Source organism: Tursiops truncatus, chromosome 13 (assembly GCF_011762595.2).
Source record: "Tursiops truncatus isolate mTurTru1 chromosome 13, mTurTru1.mat.Y, whole genome shotgun sequence".
Taxonomy (NCBI): Eukaryota; Metazoa; Chordata; class Mammalia; order Artiodactyla; family Delphinidae; genus Tursiops; species Tursiops truncatus.
The window spans coordinates 65,472,144-65,484,437 of NC_047046.1; the positions used below are offsets into that span (position 1 = coordinate 65,472,144).

At 40.2% G+C, this 12,294-nt stretch overlaps 1 protein-coding gene across 1 annotated transcript in view; it reads left to right on the forward strand.

Annotated features, from left to right (window-relative positions):
• The window catches only part of SKA1 (spindle and kinetochore associated complex subunit 1), a 31,769-nt gene that overhangs the window by 852 nt on the left and 18,623 nt on the right, over positions 1 to 12,294 (forward strand). The gene's annotated exons all lie outside the window — the stretch shown is intronic.

The following is a 12,294-nucleotide window of genomic DNA, read 5'->3' on the forward strand; positions in this document are numbered from 1 at the left end:
CAAAATTTAGGTAGAGAGTGTGTGTGTGAGAGAAAGAAAACACAAATAACTAAATCAGAAATGAAAGTGGGGACCTTACCTCTAATCTTGCAGAAATAAAAAGGGTTGTCAGAAAATACTATGAACAAATTTACACCAACAAATTAGATAATCTGTATGAACTAGACAAATATCTACAAACACAAAAATTACCAAAATATCTCAAGAAGAAATAGAAAATCTAAAAAGAACTATAATAATTAAAGAAATGGAATGAATAATAAAAAATCTCCCAGGTAGTTGCCAGCCGCTGGGGAGGAGGGGAATGGTGAGTTATTGCTTCATGGATGCAGAGTCTCAGTTGGGAAGATGAAAACGCTCTGGAGATGATGGTGGTAATTGTCACAGAATAATGTGAATGTATTTAGTGCCACTGAACTCTATATTTAAAAATGGTTTAAGTGGTAAATTTTATGTTATGCATATTTTACCACACAAAGAAAGTGTGAAAATTCTTTTTTAAAAGTCTCCCAACAAAGAAAAGTCCAGGACCACACGATTTCACTGGTAAATTTTACCAAACTTAAAAGAAGAATTAACACTAATTGTTCTCTAACTCTTCCAAAAAATAGAAGAGGGAACACTGTCTTAGTTATTTGTGCTGCTACAACAGAATACCATAGACTAGGTGACTTATAAACAACAGAAATTTATTTCTTACAGTTCTGGAGACTGAGAAGTCCAAGATCAAGGCACCAGGAGATTCTGTGTCTGGTGAAAGCCTGCTTCCTTGTTCATAGGTGACAGTCACCACGCCGTGTCTTTACATGGTGGAAGGAGCAATGGCACTCTCTGGAGCCTAAGAGCATTAATCCCATTCGTGCGGGCACCACCTCTTGATCTAATCACCTCCCAAAGGCTTCATCTCCAAATATTGTTACATTGGGGATTAAGTTTCAAGATATGACCATTAGGAGGGACACATTCAGTCTATAGCAACTTCATAACTCATTTTATGAGGGCAGCAGTCCTGATACCAAAGTATAACAGGAAAAGACATCACAAGGAAACTACATACCAATATCCCTTAAAAATATAGATGCAAAAAATCCTCAACAAAATACTAGCAAACTAAATTAAACAGCATATTAAAAGAATTATACACCATGATCTAGTGGGACTTACTCCAGAGATGCAAGGGTGGTTCAACAAAAGAAAACCAACCAATGTAATATGCCACATTAATAGAATGAAGAGGAAAAAATGGTCATCTCAATTGATGAACAAAAACATTTGACAAAATCTAACACTTTTTGGGCTTCCCTGGTGGCGCAGTGGTTGAGAGTCCGCCTGCCGATGCAGGGGACACGGGTTCGTGCCCCGGTCCGGGAAGATCCCACATGCCGTGGAGCGGCTGGGCCCGTGAGCCATGGCCGCTGAGCCTGCGCGTCCGGAGCCTGTGCTCCGCAACGGGAGAGGCCACAACAGTGAGAGGCCCGCGTACCGCAAAAATAAAATAAAATAAAATAAAAAACTAACACTTTTTCATGGTAAAAACACCCAGAAAACTAGGAATAGAAGGAAACTTCCTCAACATGATAAAGGACATACCTTTGAAAAAAATCCACAGCTAGTATCATAGTAAATGATGAAAGACTGAAACCTTTCCACCTAAGATCAAGAAGAAGACAAGAAATGGCCACTCTCACCACTGTTTTCAACATTCTACTGGAATTTCAGAGTTATTAGGCAAGAAAAAAAAATCCAGATTAGAAAGGAAGAAGTAAAACCATCTCTATTCTTTGATGATATAATGTTATATACATAAAATACCAAAGAATTCACAAAAAATAAACTATGAGATATAATAAACAAATTAAGCAAAGTTGCAAGGTACAAGGTACAGGATCGACTTTTTAACCTGATAAAGTGCATCCATAAAAAAAAAAATCTATAGCTAACACTACACTTAAATAGTGAAGGACTGAATGCTTTTTCCTTAAGAATGGGAACAACGCAAGGATGTCTGCTGTTGGGAAACGCAGTCACGTGCAGCTTCTTGCCCCTTGCACAGTTGTATAAGAGAGGCCTTTGACCTGGAACATTTCCTAGCAAAGAGATAAAGAGCCCTCACAGCCCAAGCTAGGCATATCTCTTTGCTTGGGAATATCTTTCCCTGTTCCAGGCTTAATGCGTACATCTTTGTTCTGCTTATGGGTGTGTGTCCTATAGCACCTGGCCAACCCCATTGCTATATCTGTTCTTGGCGGGGAGGTAATGGATTCCTTTACCTGCAGCACAAGAGGGGTGCATGCAGACCATTTCCTTGTGTCAGCTGCTGGGCAAGCCCTGCTGGCCATGAGGGACAGACACTTACTATTGAAGCTGATCTTGCTCTGTCTCTTCTCTACGTGAGGAAAGCATTGTTCCATCCGGCGCCTATGAGAGTCATGTCTTTCTCTGCTATCCTGACTTTTGCAAACCATGAAGGATTGACACCCTGGGATTGTTGCTGCTAGCCAACAGGTGTCACTTGCTCAACATCTGCTCTTACCATTCCTGTTACACATCATACTTACAGCCTAGTCAGTAAAATGAGAAAATAAAAAGAAGTAAAAGGCATACAGATTGGAAAGAAAGAAATAAAACTTCCCTTATTCTCAAACAACATGATTTTCTGTGTAGAAAATTCAAAAATAACTTTAAAAAAAGGCTTCCATAACTTATAAGTAGTTTAGTAACACTACAAGATAAAGGGTCAACAGACAAAATTGATCGTGTGACCATATGAACATCATAGCAACTTGAAAGCAAAAAAATTTAAATAATACCATTTAAATAACTCCAAAATAATGAAACACGTAGTATAAATCTAACAAAATATGTGCTGTATCTGTATGCTGAAATCTACAAAGTGCTAATGAGAAAAATAAAAGAAGATGTAATTAAATGGAGAAACATGTCAGATACGTGGGTTAGATAATTCAATATATTTAATATGTCAGTCATTCCCAAGTTGAGCAACAGATTTAACACAATTCCAATCAAAGTATCAGCAGAATTTTTGGTGTATATATACACAAATTTATTTAAAAATTTTATGGAAACAAAGGAACTAGAATAGCCAAAACAATTTTTTTTAATTTATTTACTTTTGGTTGCATTGGGTCTTCGTTGCTGCATGGTGTGCGGGCTTCTCACTGCGGTGGCCTCCCTCGCTGCAGAGCACGGGCTCTAGGTGCTCAGGCTTAAGTAGTTGTAGCACGCGGGCTCAGGAGCTGTGGCGCTTGGGCCCAGCAGCTCTGCTGCATGTGGGATCCTCCTGGACCAGGGCTTAAACCAGTGTCCCCTGCATTGGCAGGTGGACTCTCAACCACTGTGCCACCAGGGAAAGCCCAAAACAATTTTTAAAAGAAGAAATTTGGTGGGTTCACACGACTTCATCTTAAGACATGACACTATAGTAATTCAAACAGGATGGCATTAGTGAAGGGATAGACATATACATCAATGCAACAGAATAGAAAGTCCAGAAATAGACTCACTCAAATACAGCCAATTGATTGTTTGCAAAGATGAAAAGGCAATTCAATGGAGAAAAGATAGTATTTTTCAACAAATGATGTTGGAACAGTTGGACATCCACATGCAAAAAAAGAAGAACCTCAGCCCAAACCTCACATCTTATGCAAAAAGTTACTGAAAATGTACCATACAACTAAATGTAAAACATGAAACTATAAAACATCTAGAAGGAAACATAGGAGAAAATCTTTATGACCTGGAGTTATGCAAAGAGTACTTAGACATGACATCAAATTAAGATCCATTAAATAAAAATGTAGAGAAACTGAACTTCATCAAAACTCAAAACTTTTGCTCTGTGAATGACATTGTTCAGAGGATGAAAACACAAGAAGGGCTGGGAGAATATATTTTAAAAACACATATCCAACAAAAGACATCTATCTAAAATATATAGGGAACTTTCAAAACTCAAAAGTAAGAAAAGCTAAACAACCCAATCTTAAAACACAGGCAATAGATTTGAACAAACATTTCACCAAAGTTGAATTTCTCTGTGACATCTCCTCAGGTGTCAGTGTTTCACCTGTATTTTAAAATGACTGTTTTAAAATTAAAAAATTTTTTTCCTCGTTTGGTATGTACTGCTGTTGTTGTCACAAGATTTGGTATCCATGGTGAGTACTATGAATGGTGAATGTATCCTTTCACCCACAGTGCCAACAAATTTCAAAAAATAGCCATTATACATTTAAAAGGGAGATTATGGTTTAGGTAAGGTTGGATCAGAGCTGGGATTATGGTTAGGTTTGGGTAAAAGTCATAATAAGTGAGAGAAGAGGAAACCATGAGCAGAGGGTGTTTACAGAGAATGCTGGAAATGGTCCACATTTATGCATTTTATCCTAGGAGTAAGCACGTGGACCTACGTTTGTTTCTGACAGGTGGAGTAATGAGAGTTTTCATTTTATTCTTTATACTCTTCTGTGTTTTTCAAATTTTCAATTAAAAACATGTGCTCCTCTTATAGTAGAAAAAGCGAGTGCTAAAAAAGAAGATAGTGAAGTTTAATTTCATAAACTTTTAGAGCATGTTGACTGCCCATCTGTGGCCAAGATTCCCTAAGTTTGCATTATGTTTTGCTGATGCCCTCAAAAGAATGGTGTGCCCTGACATCTAGTGACCATGTGGCAAGGGAGCCTTCCAACCAGCATATCGGTAAAGCCAAACTCTGTTTTATCAAGTTTGAAGAAGACAACAAATATACTGTGTTCTAGGTAAAGCTTTGATTTGGTTGAAGCCTTAGTGGTACCAAACACAGATAAAGTATTCTGTTTCGTGACAATATCTCATCTTTTTTGCATCATCTGGGAATACAGTTTTCCACTCAAAGCTTAACTCTACATTACTACATAAACATTAAATGAACATTCTCACTCAATTCTTAAACTGAATATATTGGACACAACAACCTATCCTCTGGAGTTCATGGTCTTTTGAAATGATACATAGCTCCATCATCAGGAAGAACCCAGGCTTAGTTGTAACTAATCAGTAAATCCAGGGCATGGCTGTAGCAGTTTCTTACAGTTACGCCCTGTGTTGGTTTGCTAGAACTGCCATAACAAAGTGCCAGGCTGGGTGGCTTAAACAACAGAGATCTGTTGTCTCGCAGTTCTGGAGGCTGGAAGTCTAAAATCAAAGTGTTGGCAGGTTTGCTTCCTTCTGAGGTCTGTGAGGAAAGGATTCCTTCCATGCTTCTCTCCTTGGCTTGTGGCTGGCCGTCTTCTACCTGTGTCTCTTCACTTCATCTTCCCTTTCAAGGGATCTGTGTCCAAATCTCCCCCTTTTAATAAAGAAATCAGTCATATTGGATTAGTGCCCACTTAATGACCTCAGTTAACTTGGTTACCTCTGAAAGACCCTATCTCCAAGTAGGTCACATTCTGAGGTAGTGGGGTTAGGACTTCAACATATGAATTTGAGGGGTGGGGTACACAATTCAACCCATAATACCTCCCAATGTTACATTTCAGAAGGAGACCGGTTAGCCTCAGGTTGGTACCTGCAAATCCTCAGCTCCTTGGTTCTTCCCCTCTTCCTTTTCTTCTCCCTCAATAGTGTTTAACCCTGAAGCACATTAAAATTTTCTGAGGAATTTTTAAAAAATTCTAATCATGAACGCTACCCGTAGATCAGTTGAATCAGAATTGCTGGAGGAAATTTGCAAGGAAACCTAACCCAAATGAAGGGGTTCAGGAAGACTTCGGATAGAAGTGGATTTATCTGCTGAATTTTGAAAAATGAATGGAAATGCTTGAGGTAGAAAATAGAGGGACATAGCCAAGAACATCGTGAGCAAAGACACAGAGGGGTCAAATAACACGGATGGGCTGGCAGGGTCTGTGGATGTCTTGGCAGGGCTCATGCACAGGGGCATGGGTGTATCCCTACAAACAAGAGGTACTGGGAGATGAAGCTGAGGAGGCAGGCAGGGCCCAAGTGTGGACTTGTGCATCAATTTCAGCATTTCAGAAAGGGAGCCTTGAGACCCACCATGATCACTGCGCTCACTCCTGACCATCCCGTCCTTGCCTCCTCTATTTGGCTGCCCTCCTGTCAGCTGAATCACAGCTCTGATTCGACTTTTGTAAACAATAACAAGTGTGAGTCAAAAGATACGAAGAAGAATGCTGTTGCCACATCCAAAGGTGCCACGGTTGGCAGTGAGTCAGGGTAGAGTGGAAGGGGCAGGACAACAGCTGGGCAAGACTCATGGAGCATAATGGATGATGGGGAGATCTGGACCCAGACAAACAATGGGGTTGATAGTGCAGAAATGCATTGTGTGGAGGGGAGAAGGGAGGTGAACAACTGGGTCCAGGCATTGAGGTTAAAGACATGATAAGGACCCATGCTGGGTACAAGGGAAAAGGCAGAGGGGAAAGTCTGGTCTAGTGAAGGTCCTGGGAGTAGCTTCATTGGGATGTGGTGAAGGGGAGTAGAGCCACCCCACTGATGAATGCACAACTGCTAAGCTCTGGAGGGCCGAGCTTTGCTGCTCCAGGCACTGGCGTGGCGCAGGCACACGTGGGCTGGCGTGATTGTGCTGCTTGCTGTGAGTGCGGCTGGGAGCCCTCATCTGCAGTTCAGACTCCTGAGTGACCTCTCTCTCTCCTGAGTGAGAGATTCCTGGTGTAATTTGACCATTTTCTAGATTATCCAGGAAGTTTATCTGGAGGTTTGGGGGATATAGTAAATCCTAAGAGTGCTCTGATGATTTCTGATAAATCTTTGAGGCAAAGATTGAAAACTTTGCAATTTATTATAAGCACCTTTGAAATGCATGAGTTATTATTAATTTAGATTTAAATAAGGCTTACACAAGATTTGTAAATGTACCTGTTATACAGAAGGTACTTCAGTATGTTTGGTTGCATCCACGCAGACAGAAGTTTTCCAAAACATGGCAATTACCTCATCATACAGACTTGGACATCAAAATGACAGTTAATAAAATGAAATTCTAACTGAGTTTTCCTTTCCATTGCTACGTTTTTCTTAAGGAGAAGAACTTTCAGAAGGTAAGCAAGAAAAACACCTTAGTTCCAGGAAATTAGAACATATTCAGCAAAATGAACACACTGATATAAATGATACCCAAACAGTCTTTTCTGGCTTTCCTGTGCCCTGTTATTAGAGATCTGATCGGCAGCCATTTCCACAATTGATTGATTCTGGAAAATGTGGCCAGATTTACTCTTCTCTATCTCAAGAATCGGACAACTGCCCACTTTGTAAATATCAATATAATAATATCCTTTAAGTGCTTTGGGAAAAGTGTCTATCAAATAAAAGATACAGTTATGTAACACTACAGTACCCAATTTCAAATATTTATATATAAATATTGATGCCTGTTCTAAGAAATATTTTACCAAATTCACAAAGTATGTCAATATATGAATGCCGTAATCTAACTATGTCCTGACTGCCTTCCGCTTGCCCCTCAGTAACCACTCTCCATGGCCTTCCATCCAGCCCTTGACCAGGGGGCCTGACCTATACAGACTACTTCAAGAGTTTCCTTTGCTTTCTGACTTCAGGATGGATGTAGCCAATGGGACTGGGAAGATCCACAGGTGGGAGGACAGTAGAGGCAGGTACTTATTCTCCCAGCTTCCTTCCTGCTACGTTCCTGACAGGTGTGCTCTGAACCTAACCAGAGGCCACAGCTCCCGCCTGGTGGCACCTCCATAGAACTGTCTCCCCAGGTTCATGTGACCATTAGTATTCGTGCTTAGAGATAATAACTGGTCCTTGAGTTTGTGAACGCCAGGGAACCTCGCCATCACTTGTTACCTTCTGTAATCTCTTTTGCGGTACGCGGGCCTCTCACTGTTGTGGGCTCTCCCGTTGCGGAGCACAGGCTCCGGACGCGCAGGCTCAACGGCCATGGCTCACGGGCCCAGCCCCTCCGCAGCATGTGGGATCCTCCCGGACCGGGGCACGAACCCGTGTCTCCTGCATCGGCAGGCGGCCTCTCAACCACTGCACCACCAGGGAAGCCCTGTGGGTAGCTTTTTAATTAAATTCTTCTCCAATTATCCCGTTTGAATTTTCAGTCTGATTCTTGCCAAGGTATTGAATGATACAATGTGGTTATTCTCCTCCTCTGTGTGAACTAAGCATATGCCCAAAAAAGTGCTAAAACACAACCTCTAATTGTGAAAAACTGGAGAAATTGTGTACTACAAATGTGCTCTATTAATATTTCTCTCTTCTTCCTTTTAAGTACTGATAGAAACCAGTGCTCCAATTTCCAGGCAGCTCTGAGTCTCTCTTGAGGTCAGGTCACCCACAGCCTACCAGGATTCAAGGGATTATTCATACATTGCTAGTGTTTGCATTGGACATTTTATACCCCTGTATGCAGCAACCATTCTCTAGAATATGTGAATGAGAAAGAGGATGGATTTTCTTATTATTGAAAAATTATTAAGTAATACCTTTCATTTGTGTCCTTGTCCCTTCCTCTAAATAGGCAGCTGATCCTTTCATCTTATCCTACTATTACATATACACATTCTGTCACATTAAACTGCTAGAATCGAGGGATTTCCCTGGCAGTCCAGTGGTTAAGACTGCACTTCCACTGCAAGGGGCGCGGGTTTGATCCCTGGTCTGGGAACCAAGATCCCACATGCCGCAGCTGAAAAAAAAAATAATTAAAAAAATTTTTTAAATGCTAGACTCTAGAAGCCAGAGATATAGAAGATTAGCCTCCCAGCCTCAGTTGGAGACTGCCAACCTTGCTATGGACTGAATTGTGTCCCCTGAAAATTCATATATTGAAGCCCTAACCCAACATTGTGACTATTTGGAGATATGACTTTTAGGAGTCAATTAAGGTTAAATGAAATCATGAGGCTGGGGAGCTTAATTTGATAGGATTGGTGGCCTTTATAAGAAGAGGACAAGATGTCTCTCTCTCTCTCTCTCTCTCTTCCTCTCTCCCCATCCCCGCCCTACCCCAACCCAACCACTCCTGCCACTGGAGGACACAGAGAGAAGGTGGTTGTCTACAAGCCAGGAAGTGGGTTCTCATCAGGAAGCGAATCAGCTGGCACCTTGATCTTGGACTTCCCAGCCTCCGGAACTGTGAGAAGTAAATGTCTGTTGTTTAAGACACCGAGACTATAAATTTTGTTAAAGAAGCTCAAGCTAAGACCGTGCGTCCTTTATTTATGTGTATTGAAAATGCAGGGACAAAAATCCTATCACAGCAGTAACAGTGGCTATAACCACTGCTAGCCTACTTGACATATTTGCTTCCAGTCCAAACCCCACCCTCACCCCGTTTAAAGAAAGCCCATACTGGTTTACTTTTTCATTAAAATGACAGATGCTTACATATAAAGATTTAAAGAGTACATCAAAAGGCAAAAGTGAAAATTAAAATGTTACCCAAAGGGCAAAATCTCGAACCACTACTCTGGGTGCTGGGTGGGGTCTTCGCGGCTGGCCCCTCCCAGCATGGACCCTCTGCCCTGTGAATGAGCTGGAGGGAGGGCCACTGGGGCCCTAGTAGTCTCAGCCTGCCAAGCCTGGGGTGGAGCCTCTTCGTAGGGAGGGGCTGCGTAGAGGAAGGGGATCCCCCGACTTTTTGGTCGCTCTCACCAGAAATTCAGGCTTTTCAACTCAGAGTTAGAGGGAATGAGCAATACTGGTGGCTTGCCCTGCTGGTGAGATACTGTGTTCCCTGATAGAAACCCGAGGGGAGAGCGAAATGTTGTGGCCACTGTCTTCTTGGCCACAACTGCCTGGAGTAGAGCTTCCGTCAAGCTGAGCTGGAGTTGGAAAGACAGGAAGGAGGTGGTGGCTCAAGGCCCACAGACTTTCACTGGTCTTAACTAAGTATTAGAAGCCTTTATGAATAAATATTTCTTAATTTTCTGTATGCCCTTCAGACAACTTCCAGACATTTTAAATGGCTTTTTTTCCCTTCACAGTCTACACTAGTTATGTTTGTTCCGCTGGGGAGCAGGTCCTAGGGGCTCCCCACATTGCCATCCCAGGAGTGAAACTCTCACGTATTTTGTAATTTCACCTGAGTCTCCTTTTTTCACCCATGTGTTGCTGAGAAGGTTGTTGTTTAATTTCGAAATATTTGAGGAGTTTCCAGCTATCTTTTTACTATTGATTTCCAGTTTAATTCCATTGTTGTCTGAAAACATACTATGTATTATTTCTCTTCTTTTAAATTAGTTAAGGTATATTTTATGGCCCAGAATGTGGTCTCTCTTGGTGAATGGTCCATTCAAGCTTGAAAATGATGTTTATTCTGCTGTTTGATGGAGTATTCTATAAATGCTAATTAGATCAAATTGATAGTGTTGTTCAGTTAAACCACATCCTTAATGTTTTCTGCCTGCTTGATCTATTGGTTATTTGACAGAGGGTTTTGGAGTCTCCAACTGTGAGAGTGGATTTGTCTATTTTACCTTTCGTTTCTATCAGTTTTTGCCTCATGTATTTTGATGCTGTTGATAGGTGCATATGTGTTTAGGATTGTATGTCTTTTTGGAGAATGACCCCTCTATTATTATGTAGTGTCTCTGTTTATCTCTGATAATTTTTCTTGGTCTGAAGTCTACTTTGTCCAAAATTAATATAGCTATTTCAGTTTTCTTTTGATTAGTGTTATCATGGTATATCTTTACCTCTCTCTTTACTTTTAATCTATTAGATTCTTTATATATAAAGTGGGTTTCTTATAGACAACATATAGTTGGGTCCTGTGTGTGTGTGGTGTTTTTCCTAAATCCAGTCTGACAATCTCTATCTTTTAATTGGTGTAATTAGACCCATTCACATTTAAAGTGATTATTGGTATATTTGGATTAATACTAACAATGTTTGTAACTATTTTCTATTTGTCACCAGAGGCTTATTTTCCTAACTTCTCTGGTTTTAGTTGAGCATTCTTTATTAGTAAACAATTATTCTTCTTTTAAAAAATTTTGGGGAATTCCCTGGTGGTCCAATGGTTAGGACTTGGTGCTTTCGCTGCCATGGTGCAGATTCAATCCCTGGTTGGGGAACTAAGATCCTGCAAGCTGAGCAGTACGGCCAAATACAAGTGGTTTCCCTAGATTTTGCAATATACAATAATATTTCTGAAGTACATATATATCACAATATGGCAAAATATTAACATTTGAAGAATTTAAGTGAAGGATATATGAGTGTTTGTTGCTCAACTGTTTCGATTTTTATGTATGTTTGAAATTTTTCAAAATAAAAAGTTAAGTGCAGTTATCTGAGGCACCCTGATATTTTCCCTTCTTGTAGCCAATTTGCTTTTTACCTTAATGCTTAAAGAACTCTTTATCTTTAAAGTTGAATAACTTAACTTGAATATTTCTAGTTGTAGAGTATCTCTTAGTAAATTTTCCTGGAATGCAATCTAGAGGCTCAATGTTTTCCCCCCCTAGGTAATCACCTTTATTACATCTTTTGGATTCTTCTGGCCCATTTTTGGTGAACTTTACATTTCGGACACCAGTTATCCTCATGTTGGATCATTTCTATCTTCTGTTTCTGTGGGCTTCTCTGTATGTACTTTACTTTCTTTGCTTTTTCAACTGCATGTACTGTAATCATCTTAAACTTCTCTTTTAACTTAATTTTCAATGGTGTCTTTTCTATTTCTTGCTATTTGTACTTCAGTATACTAGTTCTGTAATGGTGTTGTTTGGACTCTCAATTTATATTTTTAAGTCTAATGCTTTCCTTACATCTTTTTCTTTTGTTTCTGTTTATTCTCTTTTCTATGAGGTCTTAGTTTTAATTAATTAATATATATATAATTCATATGGATATAAAATTTCTTCCATTCCTTTAAATATGTATTCCTGTAGGTCATTTTCTTTATTTTCTTTGCATGGTTTCTTCCTTCCTTGCCTTCCTTTCTCCCTTTTTTCTTTCATTGTTAGACATCCTAAACCAATGTTCTGCTTTTCGCAATTTCAAGTAATAGTCCATTGCTTTGAGGAATAGCTCAAACTTTGGATCATTTTCCAATGGGAAACTAGACTCAGTTAGAAAGAGAGCCATGGCCGAGAAGAGGGAAAAAAGGAAGACTATCCCTCAGGTGGTAATCTTCAGATTTCCTTCAATTCTCAGATATGTAGGTTCTCCAATATGATTTCCGGGGTGGTGGTGTCATTAGAAGCCAGGCCATGCTCTGCTTCTTCTCTCTGCTCCAGAATCTTGTTTCCCTCCTTG